Source organism: Polypterus senegalus, chromosome 3, assembly GCF_016835505.1.
Source record: "Polypterus senegalus isolate Bchr_013 chromosome 3, ASM1683550v1, whole genome shotgun sequence".
Taxonomy (NCBI): Eukaryota; Metazoa; Chordata; class Cladistia; order Polypteriformes; family Polypteridae; genus Polypterus; species Polypterus senegalus.
The window spans coordinates 147,172,953-147,199,505 of NC_053156.1; the positions used below are offsets into that span (position 1 = coordinate 147,172,953).

Genomic DNA, 26,553 nt, shown 5'->3' on the forward strand with positions numbered 1-26,553 from the left:
AAAGCAAGGATTTTAATGGGTTATGAGGAAAAATACAAGCTAAAAAAAGCCTGTAAAAGTGAAATCATTTGAAAATATTTATTTAATACAGACAACAGAGAAATATTATTATTAATATTTAATACAGGCAGTTAGAAAAAAAGTGGGCCGTGGCAAGTAGTAACAACACACTTTGTTGACACTGTATGTTGCAACGCTGATACAGAACTGCACAGCAGCGTGGCTGGAGAGCAAAGCGGTAACAGTGTTGCTGTCCTCAGCCAACCATAGCAACTGAACAAGTTGCAAACAGGCAGAAAACACTAGTTTCCTCGTTACATTTGGGTTATTTTCATCAAGAGAATCTAAGATAAGAAAGTATAATTACTTATAAAGTAATAATAAAGTAAGTACCATTAGAAGTACCAAAAGAAGGTAGTAAAAATATATTTGTATTACGAAATTTGAAAATGAACTAAATACGGGGCATTTGGGTGTCCCTGAAAGGTCAGTATGGGACAGGGGACATAATTATCAAATATGGGACATGTCCCTTATATAAGGGACGTCTGGCAGCCCTAGTCATGCATCACCACTTGGCCATCTCAAAAGTACCACCAAACATTCCCTTTCTCACCTCCCATCTCTCTCATTGGCATAATCCTATTATCTTGCGAATGAGTCCTTACCAGTATCATTCCCTACATCAGGAATAGTCCTAATTCTTCAACAGAGACACACGGCTAGAACCCCTTTAAGCAGTTCCTTCACTCCTGACCCTTTAAGTGCCTTTAAAGAACTTGGTCTCACAGGAAGCTTCCATAATCCCATATGAATCCGTTCGAGACAAAAAGTCTTCAAGCCTCCTTCCAGACTTCAGTGGTGTCTATCTTCCCTTGGTGCACTTCTTTATAAGAAGGAACTAATTATATCTATGTGGTGTGACCTTGATATGGCTTTGTTTTCTCTCCTGTTGTAAAGAAGGTCAGGCATCTCCAGCACTTGCTGGTGATCTGGACATGGAAGGAAAAATGACTGATTTCCACCCAGACTGAAACTCACTCTTTCCTGAAATGGTGCTATGGCCTATTGCCATTCCCTACCTTATAGCATCAACAATCCTTCATCTGTATCTGACCTGCCACACTGAAACAACAATCTACTTTATCTCATGCTAGTCAGGCATCCTTTCATGATACACATACAGTGCATCTGGAAAGTATTCACAGCGCATCACTTTTTCCACATTGTGTTATGTTACAGCCTTATTCCAAAATGGATTAAATTAATTTTTTTTCTCAGAATTCTACACACAACACCCCATAATGACAATGTGAAAAAAGTTTACTTGAGGTTTTTGCAAATTTATTAAAAATAAAAAAATTGAGAAAGCACATGTACATAAGTATTCACAGCCTTTGCCATGAAGCTCAAAATTGAGCTCAGGTGCATCCTGTTTCCCCTGATCATCCTTGAGATGTTTCTGCACCTTAATTGGAGTCCACCTGTGGTAAATTCAGTTGATTGGACATGATTTGGAAAGGCACACACCTGTCTATATAAGGTCCCACAGTTGACAGTTCATGTCAGTGCACAAACCAAGCATGAAGTCAAAGGAACTGTCTGTAGACCACCGAGACAGGATTGTCTCGAGACACAAATCTGGGGAAGGTTACAGAAAAATGTCTGCTGCTTTGAAGGTCCCAATGAGCACAGTGGCCTCCATCATCTGTAAGTGGAAGAAGTTCGAAACCACTAGGACTCTTCCTAGAGCTGGCCAGCCATCTAAACTGAGCAATCGGGGGAGAAGGGCCTTAGTCAGGGAGGTCCTCTGTGGAGAGAGGAGAACCTTGGTCTGATGAAACAAAGATTGAACTCTTTGGTGTGAATGCCAGGCACCACGTTTGGAGAAAACCAGGCACCCCTCATCACCAGGCCAATACCATCCCTACAGTGCATGGTGGTGGCAGCATCATGCTGTGGGGATGTTTTTCAGCTGCAGGAACTGGGAGACTAGTCAGGATAAAGGGAAAGATGACTGCAGCAATGTACAGAGACATCCTGGATGAAAACCTGCTCCAGAGCTCTCTTGACCTCAGATTGGGGCGACGGTTCATCTTTCAGCAGGACAATGACCCTAAGCACACAGCCAAGATATCAAAGGTGTGGCTTCAGGACAACTCTGTGAATGTCCTTGAGTGGCCCAGCCAGAGCCCAGACTTGAATCCGATTGAACATCTTAAAATGGCTGTGCACCGACGCTTCCCATCCAACCTGATTGAGCTTGAGAGGTGCTGCAAAGAGGAATGGGCGAAACTGGCCAAGGATAGGTGTGCCAAGCTTGTGGCATCATATTCAAAAAAACTTGAGGCTGTAATTGCTGCCAAAGGTGCATCGACAAAGTATTGAGCAAAGGCTGTGAATACTTATGTACATGTGATTTCTTAGTTTTTTTAATTTTTAATAAATTTGCAAAAACCACAAGTAAACTTTTTTTTACGTTGTCATTATGGGGTGTTGTGTGTAGAATTCTGAGGAGAAAAAAATGAATTTAATCCATTTTGGAATAAGGCATAACAAAATGTGAAAAAAGTGATTCGCTGTGAATACTTTCCGGATGCACTGTATAAATCATTATGCTTCCATCCATTATCAGACCCGCTAAATCAACTTAATGACACTAAGTTCCAAACGCAGTTCAGTCATGGTCTGGGTTGGGATGTAAAGGTCAGAAATGTGTGTAAATATGTGCACTCTGGAGTGAATGGACACACTGTCCAGATTTGGTCTTTGCCAGAATACGCTTCTCCTCCCCATGAACCTAAAACTCATGGGGATAAGTGGGTTCAATAGATAAATGGATAGATATGGTTTTCTATTAATATCATATTACGTGCTGCACTTGAAGCCACTATTACAAAATGTTATGAAAACTAGCTAAGACATTAGTGTAAAACACATTTTCTGTTTTACAGATATGCAAATTCATAATGTTAGAGCTGAAGTAGGTTAAGTGATTTAGTCAGGGTTACACAGCAAGGGAACTGAACACCTGCAATTGATTTCAAATTTTAATGTTTGAAAATATGTCCAGTGGGACTTTCTCAGAGTTCACTTTTTTCATTAGATTTGGTTTTGTAAGTAATCCACCCTGTTTCCACCTAAAAGCAAATCTGTTTATTTATTTGGTAATCCACAAACTAAGAGGTGCATTTACATAAAGGTAAAAAGTTTGGTATTTGGTTAGTAAAATAGTGGAAGGCAAAGAAGTCTGAATGCGTCATCTTACATACTAGAGCAGACCACACTGGGGACACGGAAACCAAACTTGCTGGTTGTGTTCATGCTGCTTTCCTTTGTACAGCTTCCAAAATGCGTGACTGGCTTTAGAGATCCAGCATGAACAATTTTCTTACTGCAGCAGAGTAAAGCAAACAGTTGTCTGAGGCTAAAAACTTCCTAGCTGTTAAAAAAAAAAGTTTTTCAGTGTTTTTATATCCCATTCAAGAATAAACAGATTTCAGTAAATATTCTCCTGATACTGCTCAGAGTTTTCCAAAATACAAGGTTTAAGTCAGTCTTGTCTTAATAGACCTTTTTCTGTTTAGAAAGCTCTTTTATGTGTAAAAACAAACAATGTGGTTAGAATTAAATCCTCAAAAAATGACCCTACTGTGGAAGCAGTGTTCTAAAGCCAATAATATCAGATTCATTATTTGGGAACTTATTGTAAGTTGGCAGAAAGTTGTCATAACAGCTTTGGAACAGAGAAGAAGCAAGTCTGGTGAAAATCCGGCCTCCCAATGCGTGAAAAGCACTCTCTACCCCAGGCTCTGCTTAAATCGCAGATGAGACCATAAATCAGTAAAACATTTTTATGTTATGTTGGCTCTCTTCTAAGACTTTCGATACTGACTTTTAAAGGAGCTTTTTGGCAAATAAATCTACACAACCATTTGGTGATTTTTAAAGCATTCTTCACAAAGATACTTTGCTTGATCAGCATGTTTGGAATTGTTTCAAAATATGAACTCACCTTTGCCTTTTCACTGGCCACCCACTACATGTAGGCTGGTGGTTTGTAAGGAGAATAATTTTGAAATTTGAGCTTTTGCATTTAGTTATTGTATTCCGAAGGCAATCAGACATCCTATGTATTGAAGATAGGAATAAGGTGATTGATTTGAATGCAGGGTAGCATTCTGGGCTTACATTCAATTTCAGTTATACTTGATATTTAAAATTGATTATCTTCAAACTAATTCAAAACTAATAAAGTGCATTACTCTTTTTTTAGCTCTGAATGTAGAGTTTGGCCAGGGACTTCCAGTCAGTACATTTTTTTGTGTAATTTCTCTTATTTTTACAGCAATAGCTGCAGTGAACAGAATTCCAAGAACAAAATACACTCAGTTTTGTGAGCAGCCACTATTGTTTGCAAAAAGGACAGCCCTGCTAAAGCTAACCAACACAGAAAATATTTAAATAGAATAATGAAAAGTTAGCAATAGTTGGCAATGAATGTTAAGACATTATTTTTCAACAAAATGATTAACAAATGTACTTGCGATAAGAACAAACTAAAGTAACGAGTCTTCAGCCTGAACTCATAGTAAATACTGCAAGTAATGGGGCATCCCATATACTAGCAAGTTGATTCTATGGTTTGACAACCCTGTAGCTTTGGTATTTTACTCCTATAGAAATTTTGTAAATCCTTTTTGGCAAACAAACATCTTGCGATTCCGATGCTGCTCACAACAATGTACATATTAATAAGCTCAAAATATTTAAATTCCTGTATGTTACTTGAAAACTTTGAAATCTTAAATTGAACAGGAGGCCAATATAGGAACATGGATTACTGTACATGACAGATTAACTATAAAATACAAATAGAATGATTTGAACAGCTTGTTTTTTTCTAAAGTAATTTAATATTCAATTATGCTTGAAATCATAGCATAAGTTAAACTTACTGTATTCTGCACAGTGTGAAGTCCTAAAGTTTCCCAAACTTCTTAAGTTGAAAAAGCAGAAATTTGTGTGCCAACAGGATAATTTGCCATCACAGGTGACAGTAGTAGATTGCATACTAATTCTGAAAAAAAATAATATTCAGGCCCTCTGAATTAGAAACTGACATGGCCTTGTTATGGTCTGCAGAATTGTCACCAACAAACAGAATTTATGTTTTAATGACAAGTAGTTATCAGTTATGCAAGGTCAGCTGCAACAGTTTCCAAGTTAATCTGCAGCTGCATCCTAAATCACGGAGTAATTATTATGGTGCTTTCTGGAGATTATTAGTGTGTTTATGTTTAATTACAGTAAAAAACAAGCTAAACAAAATTTAAGTTTAGCTAAACTTTTGCATAGTTCAATTCCAAAGGCAAAGAACAAGTGTACACATCATAATTACCAAATCTGTACAAAAGAAACCAATTGATGGCCAGTAAAGTTTAGTTTTATGTCTAACAGCAGAAAATTATACTTGTGAAATAAGTCCATCTGACCTTCTAAGCACTTCTGTTTTATCAAAGTATTACATTTTTAGCACTCTGTGTTTTCACATTACTTTTTAGAAATTTCATTTTTATTTTCATCTACTCTCCTCAACCAGTAGCAACATTCTTTGTAATTGAAACTCTTTTTTTGGAAAGTTCTAGCATCTTCTCTACAAACTGGGAGAGAGCATTCTGTAAAGCCCTGCTGAGTATGCTGCTACTTCTGTTTCATTGTTGAGATCAGGACAAAAGCTTTAAATAAAATAATTTACACTCTACATCTCTATGGCAAATAAGCATTATCAAGGATATTTCTTTTAACGCAAAATCCAGATTCCATGACAAAATTCAGACATGGGTATACTTCCTTTAACTGTCAGATGGTACAGATGTGGACAAACGTGTTGGTACCCTTACAGCTAATTGAAACTGTGCTGTATGCCACATGAAAAGTGATTAAATAAAAGGCAATTGTCCCATGTAAACCTGCATTCATTTGATATGACATTGAGTAAAGCAAAGCAAGTGTGAGAAGAGATAAAGGATTGATTATTCTTCAAAAATATTCTAAAAATCCTGAACACATTTACGTGTTATTATACAATAATTGGATTTCAGCAATTTTTCAAACTAGCTATTTTCTTTAATTACTATCATACCTCCCTCCTTGAGCCGTCACCTTATCGTGGTGGAGGGGTTTGCATGTCCCAATGATCCTAGGAGCTATGTTGTCCGGGGCTTTATGCCTGGTAGAACCACCCAAGGCAAACTGGTCCTAGGTGAGGGATGAGACAAAGAACGGTTCAACACCTCCAATGAAGAATAAAAACTGTGGACAACGTTTTCCCTTGCCGGACGCTGGGTCACGGGCCCCTCTGGAGCCAGGCCTGGAGGTGGGGCTGATGGCGAGTGCCTGGTGGCGGGCCTGCACCCATGGGGCTCGCCGGGCACAGCCGAAGAGGTAACGGGTCCTCCTTCCCATGGGCTCACCACCTATGGGAGGGGCCAAGGAGGTTGAGTGCAGTGTGAGTTGGGTGGTGGCTGGAGGCGGGGACCTTGGCGGTCTGATCCTCGGCTACAGAAACTGGCTCTTGGGGCGTGGAATGTCACCTCTCTGAAGGGAAGGAGCCTGAGCTAGTGCAGGTGAGAGGTTCGGCTAGATATAGTCGGACTCACCTCGACGCACAGCTTGGACTCTGGAACCAATCTCCTTGAGAGGGGCTGGACTCTCTACCACTCTGGAGTTGCCCCCGGTGAGAGGCCGAGCAGGTGTGGGCATACTTATTGCCCCGACTTGGAGCCTGTGCATTGGGGTTTACCCGGTGGGCGAGAGGGTGGCCTCCCTCCGCCTTGGGTGGGGAAGGGTCCTGACTGTTGTTTGTGCGTATGCGAACAGCAGTTTGGAGTATCCACCCTTTTGGAGTCTCTGGAGGGTTGCTAGAGGGCATACCTTCTGGGGATTCCCTCGTTTTGCTGGGAGACTTCAATGCTCACGGGCAATGACAGTGAGACCTGGAAGGGCGTGATTGGGAGGAATGGCCCCGATCTGAACCCGGCGGTGTTTTGTTATTGGACTTCTGTGCTCGCCACGGATTGTCCATAACGAACACCATGTTCAAGCATAAGGGTGTTCATATGTGCACTTGGCACCAGGACACCCTAGGCCTCAGGTCGATGATCGACTTTGTGGTGTGTCGCCAGACTTGCGCCATATGTCTTGGACACTCGGGTGAAGAGAGGGGCGGAGCTGTCAACTGATCACCACCTGGTGGTGAGTTGGCCGATGGTGGGGAAGATGCGGTCAGACCTGGTAGGCCCAAGCGTGTTGTGAGGGTCTGCTGGGAGCGGCTGGCAGAGTCCCCTGTCAGAAGTAGCTTCAACTCCCACCTCCGGCAGAACTTCAACCACGTCCCGAGGGAGGTGGGGACATTGAGTCGAATGGGCCATGTTCCGTGCCTCTATTGTTGAGGCGGCTGACCGGAGCTGTGGCCGTAAGGTGGTGGTGCCTGTCGTGGCGGCAATCCCGAACCCGTTGGTGGACACCGGCGGTGAGGGATGCCGTCAAGCTGAAGAAGGAGTCCTATAGGACTTTTTGTCCTGTGGGTCTCTGGAGGCAGCTGATAGGTACCGGCAGGCCAAGCGAAGCGGCTTCGTTGTTGCTGAGGCAAAACTTCGGGCATGGGAGGAGTTTGGAGGCCATGGAGAGCGACTTTGGACGGCTTCGAGGAGATTCTGGTCCACCGTCCGGCGTCTCAGGAGGGAAGCAGTGCAGTGTCAACACCGTATATGGTGGGGATGGTGCGCTGCTGACCTCGACTTCGGGCGTTGTGGGTGGTGGGGGAGTACTTGAAGACCTCCTCAATCCCACTAACATGCCTTCCAATGAGGAAGCAGAGCCTGGGGACTCTGAGGTGGGCTCTCCCATCTCTGGGACTGAAGTCACCGAGGTGGTCAAAAACTCCTTGGTGGCAGGGCCCGGGGTGGATGAGATACCGAGTTCCTTAAGGCTCTGGATGTTGTAGGACTGTCTTGGTTGACCGTCTCTGCAACATCGCATGGACATCGGGACAGTGCCTCTGGATTGGCAGACCGGGTGGTGGTCCCCTCTTTAAAAGGGGACGGAGGGTGTGTTCCAACTATAGAGGGATCACACTCCTCAGCCTCCCTGGAAAAGTCTATTCGGGGTTCTGGAGAGGAGGGTCCGTCGGATAGTCGAACCTCGGATTCAGGAGGAACAGTGTGGTTTTAGTCCTGGTGCGGAACAGTGGACCAGCTCTTCACCCTTAGCAGAGTCCTGGAGGGTGCATGGGAGTTTGCCCACCGGTCTACATGTGTTTTGTGGACTTGGAAAAGGCATTGACCGTGTCCCTCGGGAATCCTGTGGGGTGCTCGGGAGTATGGGGTACGGACCCCTGATAAGAGCTGTTCGGTCCCTGTACAACCGGTGTCAGAGCTTGGTCCGCATTGCGGCAGTAAGTCAGCCCGTTTCCAGTGAGAGTTGGACTCCGCCAGGGCTGCCCTTTGTCACCGATTCTGTTCATAACTTTTATGGACAGAATTTCTAGGCGCAGCCAGGGTGTTGAAGGGGTCGGTTTGGTGGACTCAGGATTGGGTCACTGCTTTTGCAGATGATGTTGTCCTGTTTGCTTCATCAGGCCGTGATCTTCAGCTCTCTCTGGATCGGTTAGCAGCTGAGTGTGAAGCGGCTGGGATGAGAATCAGCACCTCCAAATCCGAGACATGGTCCTCAGCGGAAAAGGGTGGAGTGCCCTCTCAGGGTTGGGGAGATCCTGCCCCAAGTGGAGGAGTTCAAGTATCTCGGGGTCTTGTTCACGAGTGAGGGAAGAATGGAGTGAGATGACAGGCGGATCGGTGCGGCATCCGCAGTGATGCGGGCTCTGCATTGGTCTGTTTTGGTGAAAAAAGAGCTGAGCCGTAAGGCAAAGCTCTCAATTTACCAGTCGATCTACGTTCCTACCCTCACCTATGGTCATGAGCTATGGGTAGTGACCGAAAGAACGAGATCGCGAATACAAGCGGCTGAAATGAGTTTCCTCCGCAGGGTGTCTGGGCTTTCCCTTAAAGATAGGGTGAGAAGCTCAGTCATCCGGGAGGGGCTCAGAGTAGAGCCGCTGCTCCTCCGCATTGAGAGGAGTCAGATGAGGTGGCTCGGGCATCTGATCAGGATGCCTCCTGGACGCCTCCCTGATGAGGTGTTCCGGGCATGTCCAACCGGGAGGAGGCCCCGGGGAAGACCCAGGACACGCTGGAGGGACTATGTCTCCCGGCTGGCCTGGGAACGCCTTTGGGATTCTCCGGAAGAGCTGGAAGAAGTGGCGGGGAGAGGGAAGTCTGGGCCTCTCTGCTTAAGCTGCTACCCCCGCGACCCGACCTCGGATAAGCGGAAGAGGATGGATGGATGGATGGATGGATGGACTATCATACCTGTCTTGAATCATGCAATCAGTCATTCAGCCTACTTAAATAGAGAAAAGTAGCCTCTCTGCTGTTTGGTATCATTGTGTATCCCACACTGAACATGAATCAGAAAAAAGCAAAGGTGAGAGTTATATGAGGAGATCAGAAATAAACTGTAGACTGGCATGTTAATGGCAAAGGGTATAAGACCATCTTCAAGAAGCTTGGTGTTCCTCTCACAACAGTTGAAGATATTTTTAAGATTTTTTAATATATTTTTTTTATTTTTATAGTGAGAATTGTAGACAAAAACCAAGGATAACTTCCAAAGAGATAAAGGTGAACTCTTAGTTCAATGTCAATGTCAAGTTCAAATAAAGGGACACCATAGGTACTTTGAAACGTGGAGGAGGATTGGTTATGTCTAGGGGTTCCATTGCTATGTCTGGCTCGGACTGACTTGAGTCTATTCAGGGAACAATGAAATTTCAAGACTTTTAAGACATTCATTAGCAAAACCTACTGCCCAGTGCCAGAAAGCTCTGTCTCTGCCACAGGTCAAGGAACCTCCAACAGGATAATGACCTTTAACACACAGCTAAAAGTCCCCAAGAATGGCTAATAACAAAACATTGGACTACAGTAATCCCTCCTCGATCACGGGGGTTGCATTCCAGAACCCCCCGCGAAAGGTGAAAATCCGCGAAGTAAAAACCATAAGTTTATATTGTTAATTTTATATTGTCACGCTTGGGTCACAGATTTGCACAGAAACACAGGAGGTTGTAGAGACAGGGACTTTAAAACACTGCAAACAAACACTTGTCTCTTTTTCAAAAGTTTAAACTGTGCTCCATGACAAGACAGAGATGACAGCTCTGTCTCACAATTAAAAGAATGCAAACATATCTTCCTCTTCAAAGGAGTGTGCGTAAGGAGCAGAGAATGTCAAAGAGAGAGAGAGAGGCAGAGAGAGAGAAAAGCAAACAACCAAATATCAATACGTGCTGCTGGGCTTTTAAGTATGCGAAGCACCGCGATAAAGCGGCAGCAAGGAAGGGAGCAATGTGAAAGTAGTCTTTCAGCATTTTTTAGAGGAGCGTCCGTATCCTCTAGGCAAACAGCCCCTCTGTGCAAACAGCCCCTCTGCTCACACCCCCTCTGTCAGGAGCAGAAAATGTCAGAGAGAGAGAGAGAAACAAACAGAGAGAAAAGCAAACAATCAAAAATCAATAGGGCTGTTCGGGCTTTCAAGTATGACGAAGCACCACACAGGAAGCATATCATATATCATTGAGGAGTTTTATTTCATACGTATGCGTGCTCTGATTGGGTAGCTTCAGCCATCAGCCATCCGCAAACCAATAGCGTCCCTTGTATGAAATCAACTGGGCAAACCAACTGAGGAAGCATGTACCATAAATTAAAAGACCCATTGTTCGCAGAAATCCGTGATATATATTTAGATATGCTTACATATAAAATCCGCGATGGAGTGAAGCCGCGAAAATCGAAGCGCGATATAGCGAGGGATCACTGTATTATGAAGTGTCCTTCTGTAAGACTTGGTTTGAATCCTATCAGGAAGAGTGGGCCAAACTACCTGTTGAGAGGTGCAGAAGTCTCATTGAGAGCTATAGTAATCGCTGTTTGCAATGATTGCTTCTAAAGGTTGTGCAACAAAATATTACTTTAAAGGTCCTGTCATTTTTGTGAATGTCATTTTCATTTGTTTTATTATTTGAAACATTCTCTTGAATAAAATCTTTAAAGCAAAGTCTGATTTTTGTTAAATGCAGAATAAACAAGAATGGGTGTTATTTTTGTCAGTTTCAAGTTATTTCAGAAACAGTTGTGGATTTGTGTTTTTTCATAGAGGGGTATCAACAAATTTGTCTATGTCTGCACAAATGTGTTCGCAACCAGGGATTTCTCAACATTGTAGAAAGAATGAGCTAGCAGCACTGAAGTAGAGGACGGCCATGCAGCCTCTGCAGGGTGAGGGGGTCCTCTAGACCCAAAAGGACCCCCCATCAGCGAGCCACAAAAATATATATTTTATTTTTGAAAACAGAAATACATATATTTTGTACATTTTTAGGTTAAACAAAACAGTGTAAAAATTGGTGTGTTGTGTGGCATGATGATACAGGCGACTGAGGGGTGGGTGTGATGATCCTTGAAATCTGCATATGTCAATTAGTATACAATGAAGAATTGCATCATGATCAGAAAAAATCATATCTAAGCTCTGTTCGGAGCAAGCAACTGACACAACAAGCCATTGGCAAACTGTAACACAGATAGATAGATTTTTCTGCATAGTCCCCCCCATTTTCAGGGGCTCAAAAGTTTATGAAGAATTGACTGAGAAGCTGTTCCATAGTCAGATGGGAGCAGTTCCCTCATTATTTCATTAACTACAGCATTTAGCAAGTAAAAGATCTGGAATTGATTCCATATGTGGAATTTACATTTGGAAGCTGTTGCTGTGAACTTTCAATATGAGGTCCAAAAACCTGTCTGTGCAAGTAAAAACAGTCCATCATTAGGCTGAGAACACAAAATAAACCCATCAGAGAGATAACAGAAACACAAGGAGTAGTCAAATCAACCATATGGTACATTCGTAAAAAGAAGGAATGCATTGGTGAGCTTAGCAACTCAAGAATAACTGGACAATCATAGAGGACAACTGTGCTGGATGATTGCAGAATTCATTCCTTGGTGAAGTATATCCCCTTCACAACATTTAACCAAACCAAGAACACTCTCTGGGAGGTAGACCCATCATTGCCAAAGTCTGCAATCAAGGGAAAACTTCATAAAAGATTAAATAAAGTGCTAACCACTGGTAAACCTCAAGCATAGGAAGTACAGATTAGACTTTGCCAAAAAAAAACATTTTTTAAAAGCCTGTCTAGTTCTGGGACAATTTCATTTGGACAAAGGAAACTAAGATCAATATGTACCAGACTTCTGGAAAGAGAAGAATATGGAGAAGAAAAGGGATGGCTTGTGATCCAATACATACCACATCATGTGTGAAACATGGTGGAGGCAGTGTTATGGAGTGGGCATGCCTGACTGCCAATGAAAGGGTTCACTCTTGTTTATTAATGATATGACTGCTGGTAGAAGTAGCAGGATGAATTTCAAAGTGTACAGGGCTATACTATCTGCTGAGATTTGGCCAAATGCTGCAAAACTGATAGGACAACACTTCACAGTACAGATGGACAATGAGACAAAACATCCTGTAAAAGCAAATCAAGTACTTTTCAGTAGTAGTGGAAAGTCAATCAACTGACCTCAACCCAATTGGACATGCATTTCACTTGCTGAGGACAAAACTGAAGGCAGAAAGTCCAATGAACAAGCAGCACCTGAAGATGGTTGCAGTAAAGACCTGACAAAGTGTCACTAGGGTGGAAACCTAGCACTTGGAGATGGCCATGGGTTCCATACTTCAGGGAGTCATTGACTATAAAAGATTTTCAAACAAATATTGAAAATGATCATTGAATTTATGATTATGTTCATTTTTCCAAATAACTTTGAGCCCCTGAAAACAGGGAGATTGTGTATAAAAATATCTGTATTTTCTAAACAGCTCAAACAATATTTTTGTTAAACCATTTCAACATTCAAACAAAACTTTGAATTAAAGTTGAAAGTCTACACTTCAATGACAGAACCAAAATTATGAAAATTGTGTCACAGTCCAAATAGTTAGGAACCTGACTGTAGATAGATAGATAGATAGATAGATAGATAGATAGATAGATAGATAGATAGATAGATAGATAGATAGATAGATTTTTTTTTTCCAGAATCTCTATAAATAAATATATAAATAGGTAAGATAATAGATAAGTAAATAAATAAATAAATAAATGTATTCATACACTTTGGTCTGAACACTGACCAGAATGACTATAAACCAAGAAAATGAAAAAGCATGAAAAGTTCTGACTTAGTAGTCCCAGTCACAGTGAGGTATTATGTAGACGATTTGCCATTGATACAAAGAAGCCCCAGTAGAGTTTCTTGAGACACTTTGGCTGAATAATTCATTGGCTGAAAGTCCTCAGTGTTAGAGTGTCAGAGAGAGGATGTGCAGCATCGTTCATAGTAGCTATCCGTTTTGTTTTAATTCTCTCCTTTGCTAAGACCTCCAGGGGGTCCAGAGTGCATCCCATAAATGAGCCTGCACTTTTAATAAACTTGTTGATTTGGTAGGCCTCTTTTGAATTGATTTTACCAACCCCAGCACACCACAGTGTAGAAAATTGCACTGACCATCACAGACTTGTAGAAGATGTGAAGGGTGTCACTTTCCACATTAAAGGAACAGTCTCCTAAGGAAAAAGAGCCTGCTCTGTCATTTCTTACTTAGTTCCTCTGTGTTCTGAGACCAGTCCAATCGGTCATTAATATGAATCTCCAAGTACTTGTAGAAGTGGACTACCTCTGCATTCCCTCCTTGAATAGTGTCTGGACTTGGAAGCTCTTTGGCACAGAGAAAGTCATTAGCCAGTTCCTTGGTTTGCTGTTGCTAAGATGCAGAAACTTTTGTTTACACCAAGAAACAAACTTCTTCACCAGACTCTTATACTCTATAACTATAACAATACTATAATATCTAGGCTTACTGTAAATCATAGTTGGAAGACAGACTACCCGTGTCATCTACAGAGCACACTACTGTACTGTAGATCAGATGATTCAAGCATCTCGGCAAGCTCAACAGAAAAGTGTTCTTCTTTGTGTCCTCCTTTCTGACATCTTCTCATTGCAGACGACTATGAGCCCATTAATAAAGATGTGCTAAGCAAGCTGACAGCTCTAAACTAAGTTAGAAAGAGCAATATGTAACATTTGAATAGAAACAGTTAAATAATAACACTGGGGTCTCATGATGCTAAATAAATGCTACATCAATATTCATCTGAATTGCAAGAAAATGTTCAGGCACAGTACAAGTTTCATTTAATTTGGCCTCATGATCAGCTGACACACAGAGGCAGAATTGAGACTTTTTGAATTGATGCAAGGAGAGACCACTGACTGGAGACATTGACAACCAAACTGTAGGTCAAGAAAACAGTTTTAAACTGGATCCTTGAAGCAACAAGAAGCCAGTGAAGAGACAAAAGGAGAGAAGTAATAGAAGTGAAGCGAGGAACAAAAAGCACAAGTCAAGCAGCTATATTCTGGAGGAGATGGACAGGTATGAAGGACTCAGCTGCCAGGAGAGAGTTGCAATAGTTCAGCTAAGAGAGAACCAGTGCATTAACAAGGAGTTGAGTGACATAATTAGTGAGGAAGGTTCAAATGCTCTGAATATTGTGAAAAAAGAAACAACAAGACTGGGTAATTGAAGATATACTTTTGATGAATAAGAGCGATGTCTAGAGTCACACCAAGATTCCTGACTGTGACTGATGGTGAATAGGTGGCATATTCAAAGGCAATGCATAGAGACAAATCTGTGGGAAGACAACCAGAGGCCACAAAATTTCTATTGTTGAAAGCTTAAGTTTAAGGGGATGATCACTCATCCATGATGAGATGGCAGTGAGACAGCTGGAGATGTGGGCTGAAACCTGTGGGTAGTAGTTGAGAAAGATCTGTGTGCTATCAACACAGAGGTGGTAGGAGAAGCCGTGCAAAAAAATGACACTGCCTAAAGAACGAATGGAGAGAAAAAAAGGAGACCCAGCAGTGATCCTTGAAGCACACCAGTACAAAGTTTCTGTGCTAGACCAGGAGACACAAAAGGATTGGCCTCAGAGGTAGGACTTGAAACAGTCTAAAGCAGAACCACTAATTCCAAGGTTGTTAAGGGAAAAGCTAAGCAAGGATAGTTAGGAAAGGTCAAGGATGATAAGGACAGGGAGAGAGAAGCAGCTCAAATAGATTATACGTTAGTGACAGAAAGCAGTTAAGTACATAGTACCAATTTAATTTCCAATACATCTGAGAGCCCTCTCAATCATTCCAGAGTCTCTCAACGTATGGTAGTAAAGTGCTTAAATCAAAGTAAGAGCAATTTTAACTTAGTCCACTATTTTTATCACCTTTGGAGTAAAGCATCTGTTGCTAAACATTTATTACAATTGAGAACAAATTTAGTACAGTGCTGCAGGCTAAGAGCAGCAGAAACGTTTTCTGCCGATGAGCTAAAGACGGAGCACAAGTTTAGTCTGCAGTAGTATACTAATCATGGATTGGATTCCTGTTAGCTCTACTTTCAGTTTCTTTCACTTGGCTCCCAATTTCATTAGGTCATTCGGTCTGATCTAAATATGGATCTGTGTGTTATATATATGAAACATAAAGTATTATGCTTATGAATTATACAGTATGTAAACCAAAAATAACAGTAACAGTCCTAGTATTTGACACTGAGGGACACATTATTTATTAGAACTTAATTAGAGAGGACTCTAACCACATTTAAGTACATATTAAACATTTTAATAAACATAATTTGAACCGTACAAGCACAGCATCTGATAGGATATCATCATGTCCAATTTGTGCCATAACGTAATATTCTGAAATTCACCTAATCCAATACAGTGTCATTGAGTGCTAAAGCCTGTTCCAGGAGCATTTAGATTAAGAAAGGAATTAGCCCTGGAGAGGACATTGGTTCATCATTTTCTAGTAAATTAATTCAGTTTAGTTTATTAATTAGTTCTAATTAGTTTAGAATTGTATTTAGTTTCTGAACATTTATTCTGTTTGTTCTTCATGCTTTTAGCATGCTTCTTGCTGGCTTCTTTGTTGCTTTCATCAGGTAAGAAGAGATATAGCTAGCTTTATATCTGACATCTTACATGTTACCCTATTCACTGTACACTTACTTCCAAATATTCAAGTGACTCTTTAAGACCACTACACTCCATTGCCTCACATTTCATTATTTTGTCTTTCTTGATTAAAAATAATATCATAAATGTCTGTGCTTAGATGAATGAATCCTGTAGCTCTTGACATAATGTGGATGAAGCAAGTTGCTTCTTGTTTAGCAAGCTTTTCTGTATTCAGAGGATGGAAAAACAATTTGAAAGGACTTGAATTATACACATAAATGCAAAAGAACTTAGTCTGGTGCAAACTATGAGGTTACTCAATAATAACAACAATCTGAAATCTGAAAATATAAACTAAGCAAAAGAGACTTATGTTTTCAGACAGCCTGGCCCTGTTGTGTGAATAGATGACCACAAAATATTTTCTTAAAGACTTGAGCAATTCATTTAATTTTTTAAATAAAATCTGTTAACATTTAGAAATAATAAAACTAAATCAAAACTCAAGGAAAAAGTTGCTTTAAGTATGTTAAGTAAGTTCTTGGCACTTTTAAAGAAAACATAGCTATGGCTATGTACACTTTGGAAAAAAAAAACTTGCTTTTTAACTCATAAGACATTTGTCTAAGATGAGATGTGGTGTCAAAAATGTTTGGATCAGTCAACTGATTTTGCTAGTTTTTTTGAGATCCATTGATGTGAAAGAGATTAGTTCCATAGAGAAAGCAATGAAAAAGCCAAAAAATTAAACAGAATATCCATTAGAAATCAATTGCAGGAAATGTATTTTGGTTTTCATGCCAAAGCAGTGGAAGGGGCTGAGCACAAAAGAGCTTCTGTTCAGATGTTTTTTAGATTTTGTAAGAAGCTACTTATTTATGTCTGAACCAGATAAAGGAAGTAAATATCCACAGTCTCTCCTGGGGTTAGGGGAGGTGTTATGGTATTAATATTCCATTCTTCTAGGAAGTGCTCCTGCTGCCTCCATAAAGGTCAAGACTAATAATTTTTGATGTCAATCGTAATGTTAAAAAAAGAAAAAAAACAATTTAAAAAGATTTGCCCTTTCCCACTGACACTTGAATTCTGCCTCAAACTTCAATCGTTTTCACTAACCAGCCTAAGGGACCTGTACCACCTATCAATGGAGTATATCAACCAAGACACCTGTTCAGTATTCATTGTTTTCAGCATTTTTGCCCTTGTTGCCATCCACAAATCTATCTATCTATCTAAAACCCTTTTCTATCAGATATGCCACATTTTAAATAATCAGGTACATTTATGTATGTACTAGCGACTGGGAGCCCGATTGAATCGGGCTACAAATTCTATGTCCTTGAAATCCATTCTTTCTCTGCAAAGAATGATTTGTTTTTTTAAGTCCTTGAAATGATTTTGTTATAATGGCACTGATTTGTGCTTAAAATAGACCTTTTCGGCCGATATAATGAAGAGCTTCCTGTTTAAGGGGGGCTGTGAGACGTGAACTCAGCTCTTCGGCGCACCTCGTTTGATTTTATCTGGCAAACAAATTTTCAAAACAAACCGTATATTACGACTCTAATCAGAGTCAGAGTAATAATTATGTTGCCATGGTCATTTTAGATCTGAGATCAGCTAAAATTTAAACAATGACCGTTGTTACTACCCAGCCATTGTCAGAGACGGCTGGGGAGGCGACCCGGCTGGGACGCCCAGGAGGACCGGAGGAGGGCTTGCGCCTTCCCCAGACCATGTCGGGGCGACCGCCCTGGTTGCTTTGGGGGCCACGGGTAGGGAGCTTGGAAGCTCAACCCTGTAGGGGTCCATGGTTGCTGCCAGGGGGTGCCCCACTGCCTTCGGAGCCCTGGACCTCAGTGGCGGAAGTGCTGGCTGTGCACCTGGAAGCACTCCGGGTGTCCCAAGTCTTCTTCCCCCCAGCACTTCCGCCACACAGGGGAGTGTCCGCGGAGGACAGTCAGGAAGCACCTGGAGCCTATCTGGGCTTGTATAAAAGGGGCCGCCTCCCTTCATTCAAGGCTGGAGTCGGGTGAGGAGAGGACGAAGCTTGGAGAGAGAGAGTGGAGGCGGTCTAGAGAAGGAGGCAAGAGTGTGAGAGGCCTGGACTTTGGGGTAAAGTGGGTTGTGTGCCACTACTTGGACTGTGTAAATATTATGTAAATAAACGTGTGGTGGTGTTGCACAACATGTCTGCCTGTCTGTGTCCGGGGCATAGTCCACACCGTCATTACTCAGTTTGCCAATAGATGTCAGAAGGACGGATGCCAAAACTGAACTGCTCAAAGATAGATTTCGATGTACCAAGCAAATGACAATATGTTCTAAATTACTTATGGTTCCGGAGCTGTCGAAGGGTTTAAGTCAGTCGACGATGTTAGTCCTGGAAAGTACTCCCCACCAAACCAACGTTCCATAAACCAACCAAACTTACTGTTATCTGCTCGAACCAACACCGACTTACTATAATTGGCCGTCCAGCGGCATTACTGAAGCATTCAAACATTCTTAGCCAATCATGCAATACTGTGTCCGCATTTGCCACGTTATGTTCTAACCACAGAAGCAGAGTCCTATTGCATGGTTCTAACTTGTACTGAGTCGAGGTATTGCCCGAGCACCATACATACAGATAGTATCAAATTATATATAAGGATTTTCAGTTGAGCTAAGGATTCGTTGTGGAAGCATTTTGCTTAACTTTCTAAAGATGAGAGCTGTACCCAGACACACAGAGTGAATGTGCACGCTTGAATAACAAGCTACCAGAAGTGGGGATTAAACCCATGTGGGCATTTGCCCATTGGATCTTAAGTCCAACGCATTAACCACTCGATCATTCTGCTGATAGAAAAAGCCGTTTTAAGCACTCTGCCACTCTGTGAAAACTGTGATCACTTTTCAGCTCCTTCAAAAATAGGTGGAGATTCATCTTCTCCATACTTGGACAGCTGAAGCAAGAACAGGTTCACACATAGGTCTTTTAACATTTTAACAAGTTCATATCTTCCTGTTGTAAATGTAAAGTGGTCTTAAAATTAGTCAAAGGGCACACACCTGCTTAAAGAACTCACTCTACTTATTATAAAGACTGTTTTAAAAAATGCCATTCTTTTCGGTGAATATCTATACTAATAAAAGGCAAAGCCCTCACTGACTGACTGACTGACTGACTTACTCACTCACTCATCACTAATTCTCCAACTTCCCGTGTAGGTAGAAGGCTGGAATTTGGCAGGCTCATTCCTTATAGCTTACTTACAAAAGTTAAGCAGGTTTCATTTCGAAATTCTAAGCGTAACAGTCATAACAGTCGATAACGGTCAACAACGTCCGCAATGTTGAACTTTCTTATTTATGGCCACATCTTCACGAAATTTGGTAGGTGGCTTCCTTGCGCTAACTGAAACCGATGTACATACTTATTTTGATGGTATGACACCACTCTCGACCGCCATATTGAACTTTCCAACGTCACTAATTCTCCAACTTCTCGTGTAGGTAGAAGGCTGACCCCATCTTCACGAAATTTGGTAGGCGGCTTCCTTGCGCTAACCAAAACCAATGTACGTATTTATTTCAATGGTATAACGCCACTGTCAGCCGCCATATTGAACTTTCCAACGTCACTAATTCTCCAACTTCCCGTGTAGGTAGAAGGCTGAAATTTGGCAGGCTCATTCCTTACAGCTTACTTACAAAAGTTAAGCAGGTTTCATTTTGAAATTCTACGCGTAACGGTCATAATGGTGGACAATGTTCGCCACGTTGAACTTTCTTATTTATGGCCCCATCTTAACGAAATTTGATAGGTGGCTTCTCTGCGCTAACCAAAACCGATGTACGTACTTATTTCGGTGGTATGATGCCACTGTCAGCCACCATATTGAAGTTTCCAATGTCACTAATTCTCCAACTTCCCGTGTAGGTAGAAGGCTGAAATTGGGCAGGCTCATTCCTTACAGCTTACTTACAAAAGTTAAGCCGGTTTCATTTCGAAATTCTATTTGTAACGGTCATAACAGTCGACAACGTCCGCCACGTTGAACTTTCTTATTTATGGCCCATTCTTCACGAAATTTGGTAGGCGGCTTCCCTGCGCTAACCGAAACCAATGTACGTATTTATTTCGGTGGTATGATGCCACTGTCGGCCGCCATATTGAACTTTTCAACGGTCTTTGTTACTTATGGGCCCATCTTCAAGAAATTTGGTACGCGGATTCCCAACGCTAACTGAATCCTACTTACGTACATATATACATCCATAGCCTGCAGCTCGGTCACCGTGTGAGGCGGCATTGGGTCCCCCATCCCAACGCCTCCCACATTGTTGGCTGCCTGCCTATATAAGGCCGTCCGTCACTCCAGTCTTTACGTTCCCTTTCTTGCTTTACCACGGGATTCACGTCTCCCTGCTGATAACTACAACCTTTTTATTTAATCCATGGCTTCTCTGCTGTTTTTTTGTTCATTTATTACGATTATAGTTATTGTGTAGGTATTTTACACTTACTTTACATTGTTCAGGTACCCATTTCCTTTATCATTCCAACCATACCCCCATTAACATGTCTATCGAGGTGATTACCATCGATCAAAGAACTGTCACTTACCAAGTGGTTTCCATGCCCGGAGATACCACCTACCTTTTCCATTCTCTTTGTTACATATTGCACGGCCATATCAGGCTCACTCTTGATATCCGGAGGAACATTGTGTCTTATGTATTGAATGACTGGGACAGGTTCAAGGTGTGGACTGATGACGGTACAGGAGATAATTATGCTACACAGGAGCACTATAAGAGTGAAATGTTTAAGCCCTTCACCTATAGTTCTGCATGTGAGTTGATGGCTGCCGCTGAATTGTTCGGTTGTCTCTTTCAAGTGTACCGAAATGGCCAAATATTTTACACCTTTCGACAACCGGCTATGCCTCTTAAACATCTTAGATTCACAGGTGACGATTTCAGTAGTGGACACTTTGATGTTTATGAATGTGTAAATTCTCAAAAGCTGGATGTGAAGTTATCAATGAAACCGGTTGTATACTTACAATGCTTGACCGATGCTTGACAGTCCTGGAAATACTGTTGTAATTGAAACAAACCATGAAACTCAAACCGATTATGACAGCAGCAATCCAAGCTGTGAGATTTGAGACAAGATTACTGTTCACATGGCCAACTGTACGTTGCATGCTCAAGAGTAAGCTCAGCGCACAGCTTGGTCATGTTACAACCGGAGGGCCGGAATGACAATGTGGTATACAAAGAAATCCTTAACAAATAATTATTGGTATATTTTCCCTCAGTTTAATAAGGTTTAATTTTCTTCTTAATAAAAATTTTAAGGCAGTACTTCGCCGCTGCGAAGCGCGGGTATTTTGCTAGTACAGCATATAAATAAGCGTTCAGACCGGTCCATTACACAGCTTGCCATTAATACCGAAAGATTTATGATGTAAAAAATAAATCCAACATACTGTATGTGACATAACCATATTTGTGAAGTAGAGCCATTGAAAATAAACATGCATTTAATATTACTGATTCTCAAGACAGGACAAAAGCAATGATTTAATGTTTTTCTGAAATTATTTTCTTTTTAAACTCCTGCTTTCAAATAATTTTCTCCTTCATATTACGTTGCACTTCGTTTTAAATTCTTATGTTTTTATATTTTAATACTGCATGAATATATTGTCAGTTACTCTATACTGTTTTAAAACATTTACAGTATAATCTAAACTGAACAGAAAGATTTCCAAATTAAAAAATACATGCCTCTGAATTTATTCTGTTGCAGAGCAGGGAAATGAAGTGGTAAGTCATGATACAAAATTCAAGCTAAAATGTAAAGACATCAGTTCAATGAAAGTCTGTAACAAGAAGAGATCCATACAATTTTCAGATTCAGAACCTACCAGGTGTTCAGGCTAGCTTTAAGCTTGGAATGAAAAACACGTTTTCAAAAACAGACAAAAAGCCAAATGTTGTAGCTGTCAAGTGGAAAAATGCATCTTATTCAGGTCCGTGAAATGTACTTCTGCATAAAAAAGCCTAATGTATCAGGAGTATGGTAATTTTTAATAGTTAATACAGAAAAGAGAAAACAGAACAGAGGCAGCACTTGTCCTATCTCTTCTGAAAAACAATAGGTGAATTTTGAACATAAGGTACTGTGACTGGTTAACACTGTGGACACATGCACTCTATCTCTGTCATATTGACCTTTAAAGAATAATTATTATAGAATATTTTGCACTCTCCATTTCAATATTCATAGTACCCCATAGGAAGTTTGACAATTAAGTGGAGACCATTTAGTTTGTCAGACTCATGTGGGTAGCGAACAGGTACATATTCTAAAATATCTTATCCAGATGAGTCATCTTTTTTAAGTCAGCATGTTGGCACTGTTCATTTTCAATATATGCTGTATATTTCCCTGGCCCAAGGGTTTCTTGTCAAAAGGTTAAAATAAACAGAGATACAAGATAGACCTATTGAAACAGCAACATTTGTTATTAAGTGTATAGGTTTGTCTTGCATTGCAATTCTTAAAGCTGTATCAAACTATTAATTGCAAGCAAAATGCAGCAAATAATTTTGTTTATAACTAAATTAAATAATAAATCTTATAAAATAGAACACAGTGTTTGATAATACTTAACACTAATTGATATCATTAAATGTTACTTCTATGTTTTACTCAGTTTTAATATTTAATATTTTTAATTTGACTTTTACAAGTTTTATTTAAAAATTAACTCTTTATAACATATTTCCTATTCAGACTATTCTACAGTAGATTGCACATGTCAAAAAAGCTTATCATTTATTTCAAAAGGTTTCTTTTCATGCTGGTTTTGTCACCTATCAATCAGTCTTTTTTATGTATCATTGCAGTTTTTCAAATTGTAATACAGTAACTCCTTTATAACTACACTTTTTCATGTGATTATTTACCTCATAATTACCTTTATTTATTTATTTATTCCCATTTTGGCACAAATGCCAAATGCCATTACAATCAAGACTACCAGTCTAGTTAATATTCCTAACTCCAATATTTAATGTTCTTCCTGAATCAGGAGGTACACAAAACCAACTTTTAGTGACAAACAATGTCATAACAATAGGAAGCTAATGTTAATTAGCATAATACTAGCAGATGTTAAATAGTGTTTTCCCCAACTCTTTGCCATGTCCAAAATAAGCCTAATCATAAGACCTGTAGTGTATAGGCTCATATAACTTACTATAACCATTCTTATTTTCAGGGTATCATAACTGATGTAAAATGGAATGCTATTACCAAGCATTAACAGAATTTAGATAGATAGATAGATAGATAGATAGATAGATAGATAGATAGATAGATAGATAGATAGATAGATAGATAGATAAAAAATAAATAAATAGAAAACATTGTTCTAATAAGATATTGAAGACGCACAGTTTTGTCTTTCAGCGATATTCGGAGTCATCTTTTGGTATTAACGGCAAGCTGTGTAATGGACCGGTCTGAACGCTTATTTATATATATAGAAAAGAGCAGGACCTTTTTAAAAGCAGACTTTATAAGAAAGAGAGTGGTTTCTTTTAGCAAATGTGTGCCCTTTGACCCATTTTAAACGGGCAGCTGTGTAATGGGTCGTTGTCCAGCTGAACCCTTATATATACATACATATACACCGAAAAGAACGGTATTTTTTAAAAGCAGTCTTTATAATAATGAGAGTGAGTTCTTTAAACAGGTGTGAACCCTTTGACCCGTTTTAAGACCGCTTTACATTTCCATCCATCTTCTAACCTGCTGAATCGGGTCACGGGGGTCTGCCGGAGCCAATCCCAGCCAACACAGGGCACAAGGCAGGAACCAATCCTGGGCAGGGTGCCAACCCACTGCAGGACACACACAAACACACCAGGGCCAATTCAGAATCGCCAATCCACCTAACCTGCATGTCTTTGGATTGTGGGAGGAAACCGGAGCGCCTGGAGGAAACCCACACAGACACGGGGAGAACATGCAAGCTCCATGCAGGGAGGACCCGGGAAGTGAACCCGAGTCCCCTAACTGTGAGGCAGGAGTGCTACCACTACGCCACCGTGCCGCCCCTGCTTTACATTTACAACAGGAATATATGAACTTATGCTAAAAGACCACAGAGTGGCAAAGAGTGCTTAAAGTGGCTTTTTCGATCACCAGAATGGTCAAGTGGTTAAGGCATTGGACTTAAGATCCAATGGGCAAATGCTTGCGTGGGTTCAATCCCCATTTCTGGTAGCTTGTTATTCAAGCGTGCCCATTCACTTGGTGTGTCTGGGTAGAGCTCTCAACTTTAGAAAGTTAAGCGAAATGCTTCCGCAATGTGGATCCTTAGCTCAACTGAAAATACATACATAAATGTACTTGATTATTTAAAATGTGGTGTATTTGATAGAAAATGGTTTTAGATAGATAGATTTTTTATACAAATTATAAATTATAATTATATTAACTGTTATAATTATAATTACAAATTACAAGCAAAGGATAGATTTTTTATACGTGTTTTGAAAGGGAATTGCTGTATACTATTTACCTCTGTGTTATTTTTAAAAGGCTTATATCGAACTAGTTATCTCGTGCTTTACACGCAGTACCTAAAATCTTTTACCTTCAAAAGTTAAAAACCACAAAACGTGCGTCTGTTTTCTCAGCAAAGGATGTGCTGCATGTGCTCGACCTCACACAGTGGCGGGGCTGCGAGATTCAAGCAACAGGAACATGCTTGCTCTCTCTACACACTGAACCATGAGCACGCAGAGGCTGTCAGCTAGCCCTTCTGTGAGATGAGACAGCTGATTCACAGCAGCCCCTGTCAACTTACCTTTCTGCAAAAGGGCTTTCTGTGAGATGGGGAAAGGCTGTTTCGTTTGAACTGTGGCTTACAGAGAGCAATTAAAAGCAGTTTAGATAAAAACAGGAAAATTATAAAGCAAATTTTAGATAGATAGATGTTTTAATCTTGTGATAATATTAAAATAATAGATAGATTTAGGGGCATACTCCAGCACAGGATATGCAGGAGCAGCTATAAGAGAGACCTGGCCAACTGGGTATGAGCAGGAACATGTATGGACATGTCAATCAGGTTTTGGGTTCATGGCAAAGTCGTTATTTTGATATAAAGGGTCAGGGAGGAGGTTGTTGTCAACAGGTGTTGACAGACCAGGGGGCAATGCAGAGGCAGCATCCATCAAACTGCTCTTGACACAAACCCTGACAAATCAGGCAGGTGGGGGTGGGATTAAGGTAGGATCAACATCTATCAAATTGCTCTTGACACAAACCCTGACCAATCAGGAGGGTGGGGGTGGGATTAAGGCAGGACCAACACCCATCAAACTGCTCTTGGCACAGACCCTAACCAATCAGGCATTTGGGGGTGGGATTAAGGCGGGATCAACACCCATCAAACTGCTCTTTACATAAACCCTGAACTAATCGTTTAAGGCGGGATCAACATCCATCAAACTGCTCTTGACATAAACCCTGATCAATCAGGTGGATGGAATGGGATTAAGGAGAGGTTAGGGAGGGGACAGGTTGTAATTCATCAATCACACAACAGGGGAGGGACACATCATTTAAATCCACCAATCAGAGGGAAGGAGCGGGGTTATCAAGTCATCAATCATTGATTGACATTTTGACAGAAACACCCTGCCTTAATACTACTTGCTTGTCTTTTGCTTCTTTGACTTGTGGGGTTCCCCAAGGATCTATCATTGGGCATATCTTGTTTTCATTATACATGCTTCCTGTACCTCAAATTATCAGTTCTTTTAATGGCATCTCCCACCATTTTAATGGAGACTATATTCAGCTTTATTGTTCTTTTAAGCCAAAAGAACTACACAACTTGTCTTCTTTGGTTGAATGTCTGAAAGAGGTCAATTGACTGCTAGCCAACTACTTAAAGTTAAATGCTCAGAAAACTGAGGTTTTAAACTTTGCCCCTCCTGATCTGCACCCAGCAGTTACTCAAAACCTTTTTACAATCTCCACCTCTTCTCATGCATATCTATATAATTTAGGATTAATATTTGATCACAATGACTGGACTCCTTCGGGACTGTGTCTCTTCAGAGAATCCTGGTATACCGCTGGTTTGACTTTGTGTCGAGCAAGCAGTTGCTCATGGAGTCCCAAATGAGGCACATTACCTGCATTGTGAGGGAGCATCAGTTATGGCCTTATGCCCATCTGGCATGATTCCCTGAGGGTGAACCAATACACTAGATGCTCAGTGTTAAGGACCCAATTGGCT

The 26,553-nt window shown here is 40.9% G+C and overlaps 1 non-coding gene across 1 annotated transcript; it reads left to right on the forward strand.

Annotated features, from left to right (window-relative positions):
* Positions 1-24,441: 24,441 nt before the first annotated feature.
* trnal-uaa lies at positions 24,442-24,524 on the forward strand. The gene has a single exon. It is a non-coding gene; the product is annotated as a tRNA-Leu (tRNA).
* The last annotated feature ends 2,029 nt before the right edge of the window (positions 24,525-26,553 follow it).